Below are 18,319 nucleotides of genomic sequence, written 5' to 3'. Positions count from 1 at the left end.
ATTTGAGCTTAAAAAACATTAGACCAAGAGATATTCTCTTAAATGGGCTTACATGAGTATTATTTTAGACAACCTACATGACATGTTTTTAAAAACAATGCCTCCACTGCAAATAAATCAAGGTCAAAAATAAATGAATAAAGTTCAAGGATGACATCAGTCCAAGTTTGAACAAGTACTGCCAGATAGATGACAGGTGATTAAAAGTAATCGGCTAAATTTGTTAACGTTTCTCCCTTTCTAAACCATCCTTAAAGAAAATTATATATGGAGTCACACCATCCTCACGGAAGTCCAAGAAGGCCACTATGCCATCTGGATTCATGTATTGGCCTATGAAGAACTGATAGTTTTTAAAACTAGCAAGAATGCGTTTGATTTGTTCTGCAGCTCCCATCATAAAAGGTTTTACTCTATCTGGCTTGTGTTCTTCAAGTCTGCCTTTGATTGATTTCATGTAGTCTTTGATGTACTTTTTGTAGGATTCTTTTGTGAAACTAGTTTCTTGCAAATGATGTCGACTCCAGTGATTACAGAGGCATCTATTCCTTCACACCCTCAGGACCCTCAGCAGAGGCATTTCCACCGAAGAGTGAATCATCAATGGTATGCCCTGTCCTACTGACCATCTTCCCCTCCACCTACAAGCACGGCCCGTTCACGATTTCCTGGATCTTGTAAATGTCGGAGAACATCTTAACATCACTGATGAGCTCCCGGTAGATGATCGTGACGGCAGAAGCAAGGTGGCAGTGGCGGCAGCTCCGGAGTTGGGTGTGAGTGCAATGCGGTGGGAGCGGCGCTTGGGAGGGAGGAAGAGAGTGGAGAGCAGGCGGAAAAGCACCTCTACCACTGTTACATGATCTCTAAAATCATTTTGGTTCATTTTTATCTCTTTATCTCTTCTAGAAATCTTGTCGGGTTTGTGTCCAATTGTCATTTTTTAAAGGCTTTACTTTAAGATATCTTCAAGTCATTTTTTTCTGAGTTTTTGTCTTTAGCTTCCCTTTCACCATAGTAGCTTGTTACGGTCAAGTTCATTTTTTATTTGATCATTTCTCCAGTCTACTTCTTGACTTTTGACTTTATTTTTTCTTTTGTACCCTGTGCACTTCTTTTGGGGAGGATTTCAGGCCTGAGCTGGACTGTCTTTTATATCCTTATACTGCTTTCCGGATGGCTTGGGGCCTCTAATTTTGGTGCTTTTAGGTTGGTGTGATCTAGGGAGAGGGCCTGATCCTGTTTGGATCGGTTGGATTGTGTGTGATTGAGTTCTGGTAGACTGCTACTCAATAACAGTAATGTTTGTGCATTTTTATTCATAGTTTCTTTGCATGATATTTACCTCATTAAAAAGTGAGAGCATTGTTTTTCCCTTTCTTTGTGTTTAGCACAGTGCCTAACACATAGTAGGTACTTAATAAATACTTGTTGGCCTGATTCTACTTACCTAGAGTAGGGAGTCAAGTGGGGGGAGAAAAGGAAGAAGCTCATACCTAGTCCAGTACCCTAAAAACTGAAAAGACCCACTAAATGCTGTTGGACTGTAATAAATACTAGTATGCACTGAAACAATTTAATCATTCAGAATAAGAGTCTCCAATCCAATAAGAGAGCAATATTTTAAGATAAAGAGACCTAAGATGCAAATTAGACATTCTCTCTCATAAGAGTAAACGCTAAGGTATTCCTAAGAGTTGATGAATATTAAATATTTCATGGAGTAAGTTTCAAGACCTCTCCTTACTACAATGCATGCTGTACTCCATGAATTCACAATTTGTAGTCACACACACAAACACACACAATTCCTCAAAAGAGTAATTCTTTGAGTAAAACCTTCACCGGGGACTTAGTCACCATCCCTGTCTACAGATGTGAAGGGTTCATTTACATGCTCAAGACAAATAATGGTTTAGTAGGAATTGTTTTACAATCCTTGTGGACTCTTGAAGAGCTAATAAATTTAGAGAGCCAATACAGTTGAATCATATGATTTTTTAAAAATAAATTGCATAGTGCTTAAATGTAAGAATTAAAGATGCATTAATGCTGAGAGTTCCCTTTATTATATTGAATTAAAGCATTTTCAGTGCCCACTTATGTGAAATGCAGATTAGATTCATTTTTTAAAGGTTGTATGGTGTGGAGCTCATTCAAATGAATGAATAGCTATCTCATTACTCTACCCTATGCTGTTTCTTTTCCTGTCCTTTTTAATGTAATGGAGGATAGCTATGGCAGTGAAATGAATATTAATTAACCCCAGTGCTTCAGAAAAGTGTGACTTTAATCCTTGCAAATACCACTAAAATCAAATTTTAATTACTCCCAGAATAGCTATATTAATGCTGCAAAAATATTTAACACTTTGTGGTTGGTTTAAATTGCCTTTTACAAAACAACCTGAATTGTCCTTCCCCCCCACATACATACACTCTTTCCATCCCCTTCATTTTTTTATTCTTCAGACTAATTGGTCTGATATAAATTTATAATGTTATAAGTATTTTGGTGTTATAAATTTTATATATACATATACATATATATATATATATATATATATAAATAATTTACTGTCACTGAGTTTGCTGCTTAGCCTATCCAGTTTGTTAAATCAACAGCCTATAATAAAATGGAAAGATGTAAAGAGAAAAAAAAATGTAGTTCCTTGAATAAAGTTTTTCATGAAAATGATCATTTTAATAAAGCACTAAGTATTGTAAGCCATTTCTACTTTTGCATTTATGGAATCCATGATGATTATCTTCTCCATTATCATGCTACTTGAATGATAAAATGAAACAGATTCTTTATCAAAGAATCATGCTCTGGACAACTCAAATGAAAAACATTATTTGCATTTAAATTAGGACTGAATGAGAAGTTGTAGACTAGTTTAGGTTATGTTTTGAAGACTTGAAATGATGATGAAGATAGTTTCTTCCTTTGCCATAAAGGTTACTTGCACTTGTCTGCTTGAATGTGGCAGTAAACCTTGTTTATATATGTTTTACTGTTAATTCTCTGGAAGTTGTACCATTATATTCATAAGGTACAAGCGTGACAGGTAACTATTAAAATCTAAATACAAGGCTATATGTAACTTAAAAATCACTTGAATGGGATGGTGCTGTGATCTATTTCACCAACACTTTATTAAGTAGGATTTTCATTGTTAAATTGGATTATTAGGAAAAGATAATACTGTTCAATAACTTAAAATACAAAAAAAAATTACTCTTCATTCATCTAGGAACCTCTACTACTAAAACATAGTTAAAAACCAATAAGCAACAAAATTCAATCCAATCCACTTCAAATCAATTTTTTTTTTGCTCCTATAAAATGACAGGCAATGCTGAATAATGGACAGAGCCAGGAGTAACCAAGTTCAAGTCTTGCCTCAGGTGCATATTACCTTTTTTACCTTGGGCAAGTAATAATGCTTAGGCAACTGTTTAAGATTACAAACCTCTGAGAAGGTGCTGACTTGCACTGATAGAAGAGGTTTCCTGTAACAGGGAAATCACAGGTTCATTCCCTATCACTTTCCCATCTGTAAAAAAAAAGAGTTAGATTAAATAATCTCTAAAGTCGCTTCCAACTCTAAATCAATTATCTTTCTGATGAAAATTTAAGAACAGAAATGAAAGGGGATAGATGCAACATTTACATAAGTTGCAATCAACTCTTATGGAACTTGTGAAATATAAACAGATAACAATATTACAAAATATAAATGCATAAAACAGTACAAAATAAAGATTAAGGAAGACTCCAAGGAGAGGGAACCATTGAGTTAGACTTTAAATGGTATTTAGGAAAACAACAAATAAGATGATGAAGGACATTCCAGGCTTAGGTTTAAGCAAAGACATAGAGGCTGAAAAGAACAAGGGAGACTAAGTACTAGAAAGCATATCACAGCTTATCTTATCTAACACTTTTGTTTTGCAGATGAGAAAACTAAGGCCCAAGTGTGAATTTACTACCTAAAGTAAATACCTTTGTAAAAGGAAATGCCATTGACAAGTGAAAAATCAACCTGGATTGGTGGACATTTAATGAGGAAGTGGGCTAAAAGTCTTCAGCTCCTCCTGTTGAGAAAGTAGCTTGATCATGAGACTTAGCAGCCTCTAGCTATCTAGGCAGGGGGAAGACATCTCCATCTCCTCCTCTCTGGCTAGGTTTCTTCTTCATGAGCTAGGTCACCTTAAACTCTAATGAAGGGTACCAAGGACAGGGGTTTCTTCCCTAAGGATAAGGGAACTCAAACCGGATTTTGTCTATATTCTAAACAGAAACTAGGTTTCCTAGTTGGGTGCAATCCTGCCCAAATTTGACAAGAATACTCTTTGAGGACTAAGAGCAATCTCATTAATCAACCATGATCTCCAGAGTTTGATTAACCTTTACAGGATTTGAACATTTACAGAAAATAGAAATAAAAAGGCAATTCACAATTAATAATTAGTTATTAATATGATAGTATAATATTAATTCTACAATAAATGTTTTAATTAAGATAAATTATTTGTATTTGTTACATATTCTGATTGTTCTTCTTTAAGATTTCAATAAATTTTTCCTGAAATTGTCTTAGGATAGAGATATCAGAGGGCATAAGAGAATTATCACAGTTTTGAACATTTCTCTAAATTTTATATTAATGTTAAATAAATTTAATGATATCTGACAGATCTGTGCCTAAAATGTACCACATAGTATTACTGTTTCCTTCAACAAAACCAACATCCAAACTAAATATCAAAGTAGAAATCATAAAAACCAGAGATTAACACAATTGAAATCAAAATTTAAGGAAAGAAAAACACAGTAAATTGAAAAATGAAACTAAAGCTAGGTCTTATTAGGGAGATAATAAAATAGATAAAATAGTTTTGTTTTTCATAAGAGCAAATTGTTAATATTAAAAATGAAAAATAATTCATAATAACTGAAGAAGGAATGAAAAAATGTCAGAATCTAAATTGTTTCTGATTATTTCTCAATAAAACCATTTACTTAGAAGAAAGAGAGTAATATTCACAAAGACATAAAATTTGCCAGGTTAATGGAAAAATAAATAGAATTATTTCAGTGATGCAATACCAGAAAAATAAATTGGGCAAGCCATAAATGAACTAACTAAAAGGGGAAAGCCAGAAGCACATGAATTTAGAAATGAAGCAGATCAAATATTTTTTAAAAATTGATTCTAATATGACAAAAACTGCTGCCAAAAATGGGGAGAAATTATTCTTCTAACATCTTCATATGACAAACTTATTGTTATGACACTTAAATCAGTGAAAAGTAAAGATAACTAACTACTCCATGAGATAATAAGATAAAGATAATGACTCCATGAGCCATCAAACAATAATAAACCAAAAAATAAAAGATAAAAAAAATGTGAAGTATCTTATTGGAAATACAGCTAACCTGGAAAATGCATTGAAAAGTGATAACTTAAGAATTATGGGACCACTTAAAAGCCATGACCAAAAAATGAGCCTAGACATCATATTTAAGAAATTATAAAGGAAAATTACTGAACTATCTTAAATCCAAAGAATCTAATAGTAATAGTCTAATAATTTCTCATAGAAATTTAAAGATTCCACCAATCACTTCCTGAAAGAGATCCCAAAAGGAAAAGTCTCAGGAATATTATAACTAAATTCCAGAGCTCCCAGGTCAAGAAGAAAATATTGTAAGCACCCAGAAATATTTCAAATATCATGAAATCAGGATCTCACAAGATTTAACATTTTTAATCTATGTTTCCTTTCACTTACATGACTATTTTGGAAATGTTTTGCCTGTTTACACATATGTAACTCATATTAAATTGCTTGCCTTCTCAATGGGGAACAGGGGTTGCTGATGGAGGTAGAGAATTTGGAACTCAAAGTTTTAAAAACTGAATGTTAAAAACTGTTTTTACATGTAACTGGTGAAAAAATAAAATATGAAACCAAAAATTTTTAAAAGATTTAGCACTTTCTATTAATGACAATGAACATCTATTCAAAATAACAACAAATTGGTTGAAACAAAATATTATAGAAAATTATAAATTGTGACCAAGACTACAGTGTTGGTTCAATAAAAGGAAAAAAAAATAGATTATGTTGGTATGCCAAAATAATCTCAAAATAATAATAATTATTATTATTATAATCTCAAAAAATGAAAGGGGATGCCCTAAAAGAAGGGGAAAAGAAGGTGGTAGAATGGAAAAAATTTTCTCACATAAAAAAGATATGCACAAGGTTAGTATACTATGACCAGGTGGGATTTATACCAGGAATACAGGGTTGGTTCAGTATTAGGAAACTTGTCAACATAATTTACCACATCAATAATAAAAACAACAGAAATCATGTGATTATTTCAATAGATGCAGAAAAAAAGCCTTTGACAAAATACAACACTCAGTCCTATCAAAAACATTAGAGGATGTAGGAAGAAATAGCGTTTTCCTAAAAATGATAACTAATACCTATCTAAAACCACTAGCAAGCATTACCTGTAATGGAGATGAGCTAGAAGCCTTCCCACTAAAACCTTCCCAGAGGTAAAACAAGGATGTCCATTGTCACAAATATTATTCGATATTGTACTGGAAATGTTAGCTATAGCAATAAGAGTAGAAAAAGAAATTGAAGAAATTAGACTAGGCAATGACCTTGCAGATCATATGATGGTCTACTTAGAGAATCTAAAACAATCAACTCAAAAACTACTTCAAATAATTAACAATTTTGGCAAAGTTGCAGGATATAAGATAAGCCAACATAAATCGTTGGCATTGCCATATATTTCCAAGAAAGTCCAGCGATAAGAGATAGGAAGAGAAATTCCTTTTAAAATAACTATAGACAATATAGAATAGTTGGGAGTCTGCCTGTCAAAACAAATCTCATAATTATATGCATGCAACTATAACACACTTTTCACACAAATAAAGTCAGATCTAAACAATTGGGAAAATATTAACTGTTCAGGGCAGGTCAAGCCAATATAACAAAAATGACAATTCTACCTAAACTAATCTACTTATTCAGTGTCATCCCAATCAAATAACCAAAAAGTTATTTTATAAACTAGAAAAAATAATAACAAAATTCATCTGGAAGAACAAAAGATCAAGAATATCAAGAAGATTAATGAAAAAAATGTGAAGGAAAGTGGCCTAGCCACACCAGAACTCAAACGGTATTTTAAAGCAGTAACCATCAAAACAATGTGGTATTGGTAAATGGAGTGGTGGATCAAAGGAGTGCATTAGGTACACAATGCACTGTAGCAAATGACCATAGAAATTTAGTGTTTGATAAACACAAAGATCCAAGCTTTTGAGACAAAAACTCCTTCTTTGACAAAAATTCTTGGGAATAGTGGAAAACAGTATAACAGAAACTAGGTACTAACCAGCATCTTACACTATATACCAAGATAAGGTCAAAATGAGTACACGATTTAGACAAAAAGGGTGATACCCTTAGCAACCTAGGAGAGCATGGAATAATTTACCTGTCAGATATATGGATAAGGGAAGAATTTGAAAGTGAATAAGATACAGAGAGCATTCCAAAAATGTAAAATGGATAATTTTTATTAAATAGATTTAAAATTTTTGGCTCAAACAGAACCAATGCATCAAAATTAAAAAGAAAGCAGAAACTGGGGGGAAAGATTTTACCTCTATTTCTGATAAAGGCCCAATTTCTCAAATAGACAGAGAACTGAGTCAAACTTATAAGAATACAAGTCATTCCCCAATTGATAAATTGTCAAAGGCAGTTTTCAAACAAAGAAACCAATGCCATCTATAGTCAAATAAAATATGCTCTAAATCTCTAATGATTAGAGAAATTAAAATTAAAACAAATCTGAGGTACAAACTCACAGCTATCAGATTAGCTGATATGATATAAAAGGAAAATGATAAATGTGGGAAAACTGATAAACTAATGCATTGTTGGTAGAGTTGTGAACTGATCTAACCATTCTAGAGAGCAATTTGGAACTATGCCCAAAGATCTTTCAAACTATGAGTGCCCTTTGACCCAGAAATACTACTACTAGGTCTGTATCCTGAAGAGATATTTTTTTTTAAAAAAGGGAAAAGGACTTATTTGTACAAAAATATTTATAACAGCTTTTTTTGTGGTAGCTAAGAATTGGAAACTGATGGGATGCCCATCAACTGGGGAATGGCTGAACAAGTTGTGGTATATGATTATAGTGGAGTAATACTGTGCTATAAGAAATGACAAGCAGTATCATTTCAGAAATGTCTGGACTTACACGAACAGATACAGAGTAAAGTGAGCAGAACCAGGAGAACATTATATACAGTCACAGCAACATTGTATGATGAACAACTGTGAATGACAGCTATTCTCAGCAATATAATGATCCAAGGCAATCCCAAAGGACTCATGATGAAAAATGCTATCCACCTCCACAGAAAGAAATGATGGAGTCTAAATGAAGATCAAAACATACTTTTCTTTTTTTCCTTTATTTTTCTTGTATTGTTCTTTTTTGTGTGTGTTTTCCTTCACAATATGGCTAATATGGAAATATGTTTTTCCTGACTACACATGTATAATCTATATCAAATTGGTTGTCCTCTCTAAGACAGGGAGAGAGAGAAATTGGAACTCAAAATTTTTAAAAATGAATGTTAAAAATTGTTTTTACATGTAGTTGGGAAATAATATTTTAAAAGGAGAGTAAAAGATTCTGTCTTTATCATCTTATTAATTTTCCATTTTTGTAAGATCTATAAAATATATGATAATTAATTCAGGGGTATATGTATATAATTTGTTGATAACATAAATTGAGAGGGGGTTCAATTTTTTTTAAATTATAAGGGTATACAATCAGAAATTTTGGAAACAATTGACCTAAACCAATTCTTTCATTTTCTTGATTTATAAATTAAGATTGCAGAAAGGGACTGGACATGAGCTCATAGATTTTAAACTGGAAGACACTTCTGAAATCATCATGCCCATCACCTTCATTATTTGAGTTTCAAAGAAATTAAATGATTAGCACAATATCACAGAGGTAGTAAGTGACAGAACCAAATTTTGAACCTAAGATCTATGATTCCAAAAGTAGCATTTAAACTCTTTCTACTATATTATTCTGTACCAACTAGATGACTCGGTAGATAGAGAACTGGTCTTGGAGTCAGGAAGGCCTGAGTTAAATCTAGATTCAAATAATTACTAGCTGAGTAAGTCACTTCACCTCTGTCTACTTTGGTTTCCTCAATTATCAAATGAGAAGAATAAAAACACCAACTTCACAAGTTTGTGGTGAGGATCTAATGTGAAAATATTTGTAAAGTACTTTTGGCACACAGTAGATCTTAATAAACACTTCTAGCAGCAGCTAGATGACTCATGGGATACAGCATTTGGCCTGAGTTTACATCCAGTCTCCAATACTTACATTGATGAAGCCATTTAATTTGGTTTTTTTCAGCTTCTTTGATCTTAAAATGGGCCTAATAATAGCACCTACCTCCCAGGGTTTAGCAAAATTGGACAATAATACTATGCAGTACTCGACACTATGATGCTTCCATATATGACAACTGATTGAAGTTTATTGAAGGCCTAAATTTTTTGTCAGTTGACCTTAATTAATCTTGCCATGAGTTTCAGGAAAACCTCCCAAAATACTTGAATGAAATTACTCAAGGAGTAACTTCTCAAGCTCCAAAGCCCCCATGAAAAAGTTGTTATCTGTGCTCATGCTAGCACTCAAACACAGGAAAATTAAAAGAGCACATTTTAATTTTTTCACAGTCTGAATGGTTGATATAGATAATCAGCACAATTCCAATTTACTAGTACAAAAATAAAATGTCTGAATTAATTCTATGGGTATGCTTAAAAGTAGCAATTTAGTGGAAATATATTCATTTACAGCTGAAAATATATTCATTTTCAGTCTTTCCATGAAAGATTTTTTTTATATAATACCAAAGAGAGTCTGAATCACACAAATGAATCTATTTGCAATATTCCAACCAAATAATGCACATTTACATAAGGCTTAGAATTTGTTTTTAGAAAGACAGATCCCAATCCCCTTGCCAACAAACACAAAGTAGGTTAGAGAAAAATCTTTTCTTACTTGCAAAACTAGCGTCAAATTGCTTAAGCTCATTAACTATATCAACATAAGCCATTCTCATTAAGCTTATAGACAAGGGCAGTATTTTAAAACAACAGGTTTCTTCACTCTACTTTTTTTCTTCTTAAATTAGCAAAAAAAAAAAGTGCTTGATGTGATAGAGATACTGTTGTTCAATCAAGAAAAGGAAATGAAAAATCAAAATTATCCTTTAAAACATCAACCACAAGTTTAACAATTCACAACAAAACCCTAGGCAGATCATGGTTGAACAATTCCTAAAAATCTAGTTTGTTTTTCAAAAGCTTATTGGAGGCTAGTGAATTGGAACTCCCAACAAGATATGTTTAATAGAAACTGAATGGTCATATAGTAAAAATAAAGAGAAGAAAAAGCAGAGTACTTTTGGTACTTTTTAAACCCCCAATGCTGACACAGATCTCATGATAGGAATCTTTTTCACTTTAGCATTGACATAAATAGGTCACAATGTCTGGAAAAGCTTATGTGGAAGTCAGAAGCAATCTGGTTTAATTTTTTTCTGGGTCAGCCCTGGAAGTTTATCTTATTAAGCTACCTAATTGAACATCAGCCATGTGATAGGGTCTAAGCTAAGTGCATTAAATAGGAAGCAGAATGGGGGCAGGTTTCTCTCTGAGTGGTGCTGCTAAAGGGATTTGATCTTTACAGCACATTAGCTGTCTAAAGTGTAATGCAAAATATGCACACACACACACACAGATGCACACACAAAATGACAGATGCAAAGGGCACTGCTCCATTAGAAAGGAAAGAGAAAAGCTAGGAGAGAAGAGTAAGCCAAAAAAATTTTTTTTTAAATCTACTGGTTTCATGGGGTCTGTTGTGTTGCCTAATAGAAAAAGTAGATAAGCTAAATCCCCTTGGCAGCCTATTTAAAACCATAACTACATAGCTTAGAACCTTGTACAGATCTTATTAATGTGAATTATACCTAATAACACTTGCTGTTTCCTATTACTATTAGGTTTGCCTTTTTACATAAATGCTTAAGATACAATAAAAACAAACAAAAAGCAGGGCTCTATCAGTCCTTTTAGGTCTAACACAGTTGCTATTAGCATAAGAAATGTTGCTTGTGGCAGAGTCAGTCAGGCTTGAAATTTCTGAATTAATGGATTTGATTTACTCTTGAGACAAACCATCAGCCTTGCAGTAATGGAAATAGATATAGTTGGTAAAAACAATTTTTTTTTAAAAAACTGCCATGCAGATAAAATTGGTTTCAGTTTAAAATAGTAATGTTGTAATTGAAGTGAACAATTACAGAGTTGCTCCTAGGCACAAAAGAAATACCATGAAAATGAAGTAATGTTTTTGTTAAGTATAATCATCTCATGAAAATGTAGAGTTATAGATGTCATTGTCTGAAAAAGAGAAAATTATACTTTTTTAACAAAGATCATTTAAAAACACTTGATTAACTTTACTAATAAATGCTAACATTAACCCTGTATTTGGTCAGAAGAGGAAGTAGGTCCTGGTAAATGTTTTTCTTCCATCTACTCCTCTTTCTTTTTTCTCAGTTGGGAACAAGCCAGCCCGTAAGAGCTAAGTATGAAATCTACCACTCCAATTTCCTTCCCCTTTAGCAGCCTTTTTAATGTTTCCATGCCTCTTTGACAGGGATCTGTTCTGAAGGGAGTCTGATAGCTAATAATGAAGAATGTGAGGAATAGAGAGATAAAAGAAGGGAACCCAAAGAAAAATCAGTAGGTTGCAGAACACCAATATCTAAATGATCTTGTAAATGACTGATTTGAATTCCATTGTGATTACAAGCCACATGAAACATGGCACAGAAGCCCACTTTTTGTTCAGAGAATTCTCTTCTCATTCATGCACTTACACTGAAACAAGAGAGCCTACAAGATTTCAACAGACATGTAGGTGTCTCTATAGATACGCTTGGCCCTTCCATCGCCCTGCTTTACGGGCTTTATAGAAAGAGGTATTTAGCCATGTTTCCTCCTCAGATTTGATTCATTAAAATAATATTGTCATGAAGTGGAAATTCATTAAGCACGTTTGAAGTTTTCCATGAAATGGAGCTGCTTTGTTCTGAGAGAGATTATTATTTTACTATTATATTAATAACCAATTATTAAGTTAGAATCAACCTTTTTCTTCTCTGTTTTTTCATTGAGGCCCAGCTCCTGAAAGACATGGCTGATTGAGATTACTCCTAACCCTCAGCGAATATGCTCTTTGATCTTGATCCAGACCCCACCCAACTAGGTTTGAAGTGTGAACAGAATCTAGTCTAAGTGAGTTCTTGCCCAAGGAGAATAGCCCCTGTCGTTGTACCACTCCATTAGAATTCAGGGTGATCCAGCTCATGAAGGAGAAAACCAACCAGAGTCATCTGGATGGAGATGAAATCCTCTGTCCAGATTGCTGAAGGCTGCTGAATCTCATCATCAGGCTATGAGGACCAGCAGGAGGATCTGAAGACTTCTAGCCCACGTCTTCATTAAATGTCCACCAATCAAAGTTGATTTTCTTTTGTCAAGGATATACCCTTTGACAAAAGGTATTCAAGGCATTCAGTGTCTCCACTGGGAGTCTTTGGTTATTGGAAAAAACCACTGACCATCAATTCATTGATTATTAGTTAGCCTAATTAATAAATTGATTAATTACCCAGACATTCTGTCTCTCAGTTTTTACATTTGATACAGTTCCATGAGCTGCAAGCAGTCATCATCAGTGTGAAACTGTCACTTTGTTTTTCAGTCATTTCCTAGCATTTCTCCTTTAAAAGCTATGTTAAAACAAACTAATATCCCTCCCCCCTACCAAGCTTTATTACATTACTTTTATTTGCTCTTTTAGAAGCTCTTAAGGACTTCAAACAAGACTAGGCAGTTCCAGAGGAATTAGAAGCACACTTAAGGCTGATAAAAAATTGGTTGTTGGGTTTTTTTTTTAAATCATTCCCCTTTACAGAGTCTGACACTTTTTTAAATGTACTTTTTTGAACAAAGGGATTTTTAAAATCCTGTTATCTCCAAGTAGCCAGTAATTGTGTTATCTAATCTTTTTTTTTTCCCCAAAAGGTTAGTTAATTAATCAGAAACAAATTCTGATCATTATTACAATAGAATTAGAAAGACAAATCACCAGAGTACAGCTAAATGGACAGGCCAGTGGTTTAACCTGTGTCATTTACATACAAGCTTGGTGATTCTCAGGAGTTCTTTGTGAACAAATAGCATAGAGACCATTAACCAGCAGATGGCTTTCTTTTCCAGTTCTGTAGCCTTCCTCTTCTTTTAGGCCTCAGATCACGTTACCTCATTGAATCTGTTACTAGGGTAACTGCTAAATTGCTGTGAAAGACATGGTAATAAAGTAACCTGTCACACTGGCAATAAAAGCAGAAGAATTTTCCTGTTCACTGAACTTTTCTGCTCATCAATACTCACTTGATAGAGAAATTCACCACTACACAGGGTCAGTCACAGAGAATTATTTCATAATACTTCTGAAATGCAAACCAAAGCTAATTTAAACTTGAAAGAGGTATAATTAAAGCTGAGTTCTAAGGTGTATACTATTTGCTATGGAAGATAAGTGGAAGATTAAGTAAAATCATATTGCTCCTTTGGAAAAAAAATTAAGCATGCTAAATATAAATAACCTTTTACTGGTGAAAGATAGCTATGATTAATTCAAGATGAAAATGACATACATAAAATCTGTATTCTATTTTCATATTCCCTTTAATCTATTTGCTAAAAAAAGTGATTTTTAAAAAAATATTCCACAAATATTAGTGGTTGATGACAGAAAAATATATACCTAGTGTTCAGGTTGGTCAACCAACAAGCATTTATTAAACACTTGATATGTAAAGGCACTGTGAAAAGTTCTGAGGATGCAAAGAAAGGCAAATAAACAGTCCCTACTATCAAAAAGTTCACAGTCTGTTAAGGGAGATAACTTGCAAACAACTGTGTACGAGCAAGATATATTCAGGATAAATTTGAGGTAGTCTCCAAAAGAAGGCACTAAGATTAAGGAGGATTGAGAAAGGCCTCTTGTAGAAGGTGAGACTTTAGCTGAGACTTGAAGGTAATCAGAAAAGCTTGGAGGCAGAAATAAGGAGGGAAAGTGTTCTGGGCATAGCAGACAGCCGTTGAAAATGCTTGGAATTGAGAGTGAATGCATATTATATGAAGTACAGCAAAGAAAGCCATTGTCACTGGATAATAGTTTATGTGGAAGAGTAAAATGGAAGGCTGAAAAGGTAGGAGAGGGCCAGGTTATAAAGGGTGTTAAAAGCCAAACAGGGTTTTCTGTTTCATCCTGGAGGTATTAGGGAGCCACTGGCATTTATTAAATAAGAGATACAGTCAGGTTTATGTTTAAGGAAGGTCAATTTGAGAACTGAATAGGAGATGGATTACAGTGGGGAGAGACTGGAGTCTGGAAGACCAAACAGAAAGGTTTTGCAACAGTCCTGTTGTGAAGAGATGAAGGCTTGCATCAATATGGTGGCAGTGTTAAAGTAGTAAGGGAGGCCTATATAAGAGATATTATGGTGGTAGAAATGATAGGATTTGATAAATGATTGAAATGAGAGAGTAAGGTGTCAAGGGTGATACCTAGATTTTCAGGCTGGCTCACTGGGAAGATGGTGGTAACCTCTACAATACCAGGAAAATTAAGGAGAGGAGAGTGTTTGGGGAAAAAGATAGCAAGTCCATTTTAGATGCATTGAGTTTAAGATGTTTTTGGAATCTCCACTTCAATATGCCTAATTGGCAGTTGTAGATGTGAAGCTGGAGGTGGAGAAGAGAGGTTAGGTCTGGACAAGTGTATTTGAGAGTCATCTGCATAGAGATAATCATGGGAGCTGATGAGTTCAAAAAGTGAAACAGTATAGATAGAAAAGAGAAGAGAGTTCAGGAGACAAACAGGACCTCCCTGTTTTATGGATATGACATGGATTATCCAAAAAAAGAGACAGAAGGAGAGTCAGTTAGGAGGAGAACCAGGAAAGACAGTATCATGAAAACTTTGAGAGAAGAAAGACTCAAGGAGAAGACGGTGATCAACAGTGTCAAAGGCTACAGAGCGAAGAACTGATCAAAGGCCATTACATTTACGAATGATTTCATTAGGTGGTTGGAGAACATAGTTTTGGTTGAATATTGAGCTTGGAAAACAGACTACAAAAAATTAGGATAAGATCCTTTCTCTTCCCTTCACACTAATGCAAAATGTATAATCAGGTATTACAAGAGAGTATAAAATGAATACCAAATAACACCCTTTGAAAAGGTAATTCTCTCACTCCAGGAAGATTAGACAGTTTCCTGATGGACAACCCTGTCATGTAGTAGAGAGATATAATTCCTGAATAGCTGAGAGACCTTTGAGTTCATGATGCTGTGTACATGAGATTTCAGAGACAGTTGCAGAGAACTAAAGTTGAAGAAAGGAGAAGAAAGAAGATACAAACTCAATAGCTAATGGAAATCTTGGATCCACAGACAAGCTATCAAAACCATCTCCTTCACCCCAATCATGCTTTTTGATTTCAAGCAAAGGCATCCCCAGAGCCTAAGAGTCTCTTATAAAATTATTCTCTTCTGGGATGAGCTGAAACTTTTATTTTGCTCCCCAGTTAAAGAGCTCATTTATTCTTGTGTATTCTATCATTGAACCTAATCTCTATACCTTCACCAATTTTTGTCTTACAGCCTGTTTAGATTAAGATTACTCGATATTAGTGATTGTCTTCTGAGTAATAGGGGTGTGTGTGTGTGTGTGTGTGTGTGTGTGTTAAGAGGGGGAAGGGGCCCCAAGCTGGCCAAGAGAAAGTTGTCACCCTCCCAATGTAAGATGCAACTACTTTCCACCCAGAGAACCATTGAAGGCTATTTTTATTCTGAATCCCCAAATAAACTATCATACTCAGGCAAAAATATTTTATTTCATTACATAAATCCTAGCACAATTACTTCCTGGACACAGAAGCGTGAAAGAGTAAACACCCAGACACACTCCTCTGTTCCCTATACAGTTTGAAATCAGTCTCCCTTGGAGTCATGGAATGGGGCATTCCACATCAACTCATACCTATCAAAGCAACTCCCTCCAATGTGGGCCACCACGAGTTTCTATGATGCCAGTTACACATATTCTGCTATTTATGTAAGTGTTTTTCTATCTTTCTACTTAAGGTTTTGTTCCAGAATTGTTTAGCCATTCAAAAATAGGGAATATGATTTTCTAAAAATCACAGTAAGGAAAGTTGAAATAAGTAGATCTACTAGCTAAATTCAATTTTTCCGTACTGAATAAGAGAATAATTAAGTATAAAAACATCTCATTATACAAACATCTCCCAAAAATTACATTTTTCAATCAACAATAGAAACACATGGCAAAAAGTGTATCTATGTAGTCTTATCTATTTGTAGACTTTACAATTTGGGTATGCCATTAGTTACATAGCATTAACCTTGGAATATGTTATGGCTTTCCTTTGTTCTTTATTTTTTTCTTCCTGAAACTTGTAAGCACCTACTGCTTGTTAAGAAAAATTGATAGATTGTCCTTCAGCAAGACACATGTGACAAATTTTCAATTTTAGCTTCACTGCAGAAGAAATGTAAGAAGGCAAGAATCTTAGTCATTGTAGAGTACTCAGGGTGAGATTACAACTTTGAGGCCAATAATACATTTTTCACTATTTGCTTATATTGAACAATAGACAAGAGGGGATGTTGTTTTAGAAAGTATCAAAAGAATACAAATATATAAAGCTAAGAAAAGAAAGGTATATTTATATGGAGTCAAAACAAACAAAACAGAGATTATGGTCACATAATTCACATAATTTGAATGAAAACTGATAAATCCAAACAATTAGCTAGATATTACACAATGTCATACCCAGGGCTACAAGCAGTCAATGTAAATAACTATCTAGGGTACATCATTTAGGGGTATAAAAGAAGAACATTTAAATAATCAATAGAGATTTATATTTTTAATGTTATAAAAACTTCTACATAAGATAAATGCTTTTTTTTAAAATAAATCAAGTCACACATTGCAATGAAGATTCAAAACATCTTAGAAAGTAGCATACCACAGGCAAAATTTCCAAACACGAGGAACTCAGTTTTTTACTACTGGAGAACATCTGAAATTTTCAAGTCATCTTTAGGATTTGCAAATCTTTAATAGGTACCTCTGTATTTGGTACTCTCTAAAATCATCCTTAATTTGGAAAGAACATATTGTGTGAATATATATCCTAGGCTTCACCTTTTGGAGATGCTTTAGGAAGTTCAGGATCTACTCTTTCTCTCTTTGACATAGAATCAAAGTTTTAAAAGCCAAAAGTGACTTTACATAACATATAGTAAAAACTTCTCATTTTATCTGTGAAATAATGGAATTTCTCTGGCAGAGCTGGGCTTCAAAGTCAGGTCATCTGATGCCATATCTAGTGGGTGTTCGATGTGTAGCAAATTCATTCATTTTAAAATGATTCTAAGGAAAGAGGTCTAGTCTCCCATTTGTGTCAGTTTTCAGAACAAAAATTTACCATTAGTTGAAATATTGAATGTTCTAACTAGGGATTTTTTAAGTATTTTTTGCTACATTTTTGTTGTCATAGTATGATATGTTCGTAAACTTGGCAAGCCTGAGTCCTACCTCTGATATACACCAGCTTGTGATGTTAAGCAAGTTATTTAATGTCTCAATTCTCTAGCCAACTCTTCACTTCTACAAATTGCAGAGAAGCCCCCTATACTGCCTCAGCACTGCCCCATTAACCCCATGCCTGGGGAGAGGTGCTGTTGCCATCGTCACCCCTGAGCCTATGCTGGAGACTAAGCCACAGGGAGTGAGGCTTACCCACCATCTCATTGAAATTTTAAGAGAGTTAAAGTTCTCAGGAGTAACGATGGAAGCTATCTCTCCTTTTAATTTTTTTCAACAGATGCCAACCTTCACTGAAAATAAAGAAGAAATGAAGGCAATTATTAAAAACTATTTTGCCCAATTAAATGCCATTCTAGTCATTTAAGCTATTAATTTTGTTAGTATACAGTAGAATTAAAGAACTCCAAAATAG

General features: G+C 34.0%; 1 pseudogene; it reads right to left on the bottom strand.

Annotated features, from left to right (window-relative positions):
* Positions 1–223: 223 nt before the first annotated feature.
* Positions 224–9,792, bottom strand: LOC118840170 (annotated as a pseudogene).
* Positions 9,793–18,319: the final 8,527 nt, after the last annotated feature.

This window comes from Trichosurus vulpecula, chromosome 1, assembly GCF_011100635.1.
Source record: "Trichosurus vulpecula isolate mTriVul1 chromosome 1, mTriVul1.pri, whole genome shotgun sequence".
NCBI classification, from domain to species: domain Eukaryota; kingdom Metazoa; phylum Chordata; class Mammalia; order Diprotodontia; family Phalangeridae; genus Trichosurus; species Trichosurus vulpecula.
The sequence above is the reverse complement of the archived record's forward strand: the minus strand, read 5'-3'. Positions and strand labels throughout refer to the sequence as shown.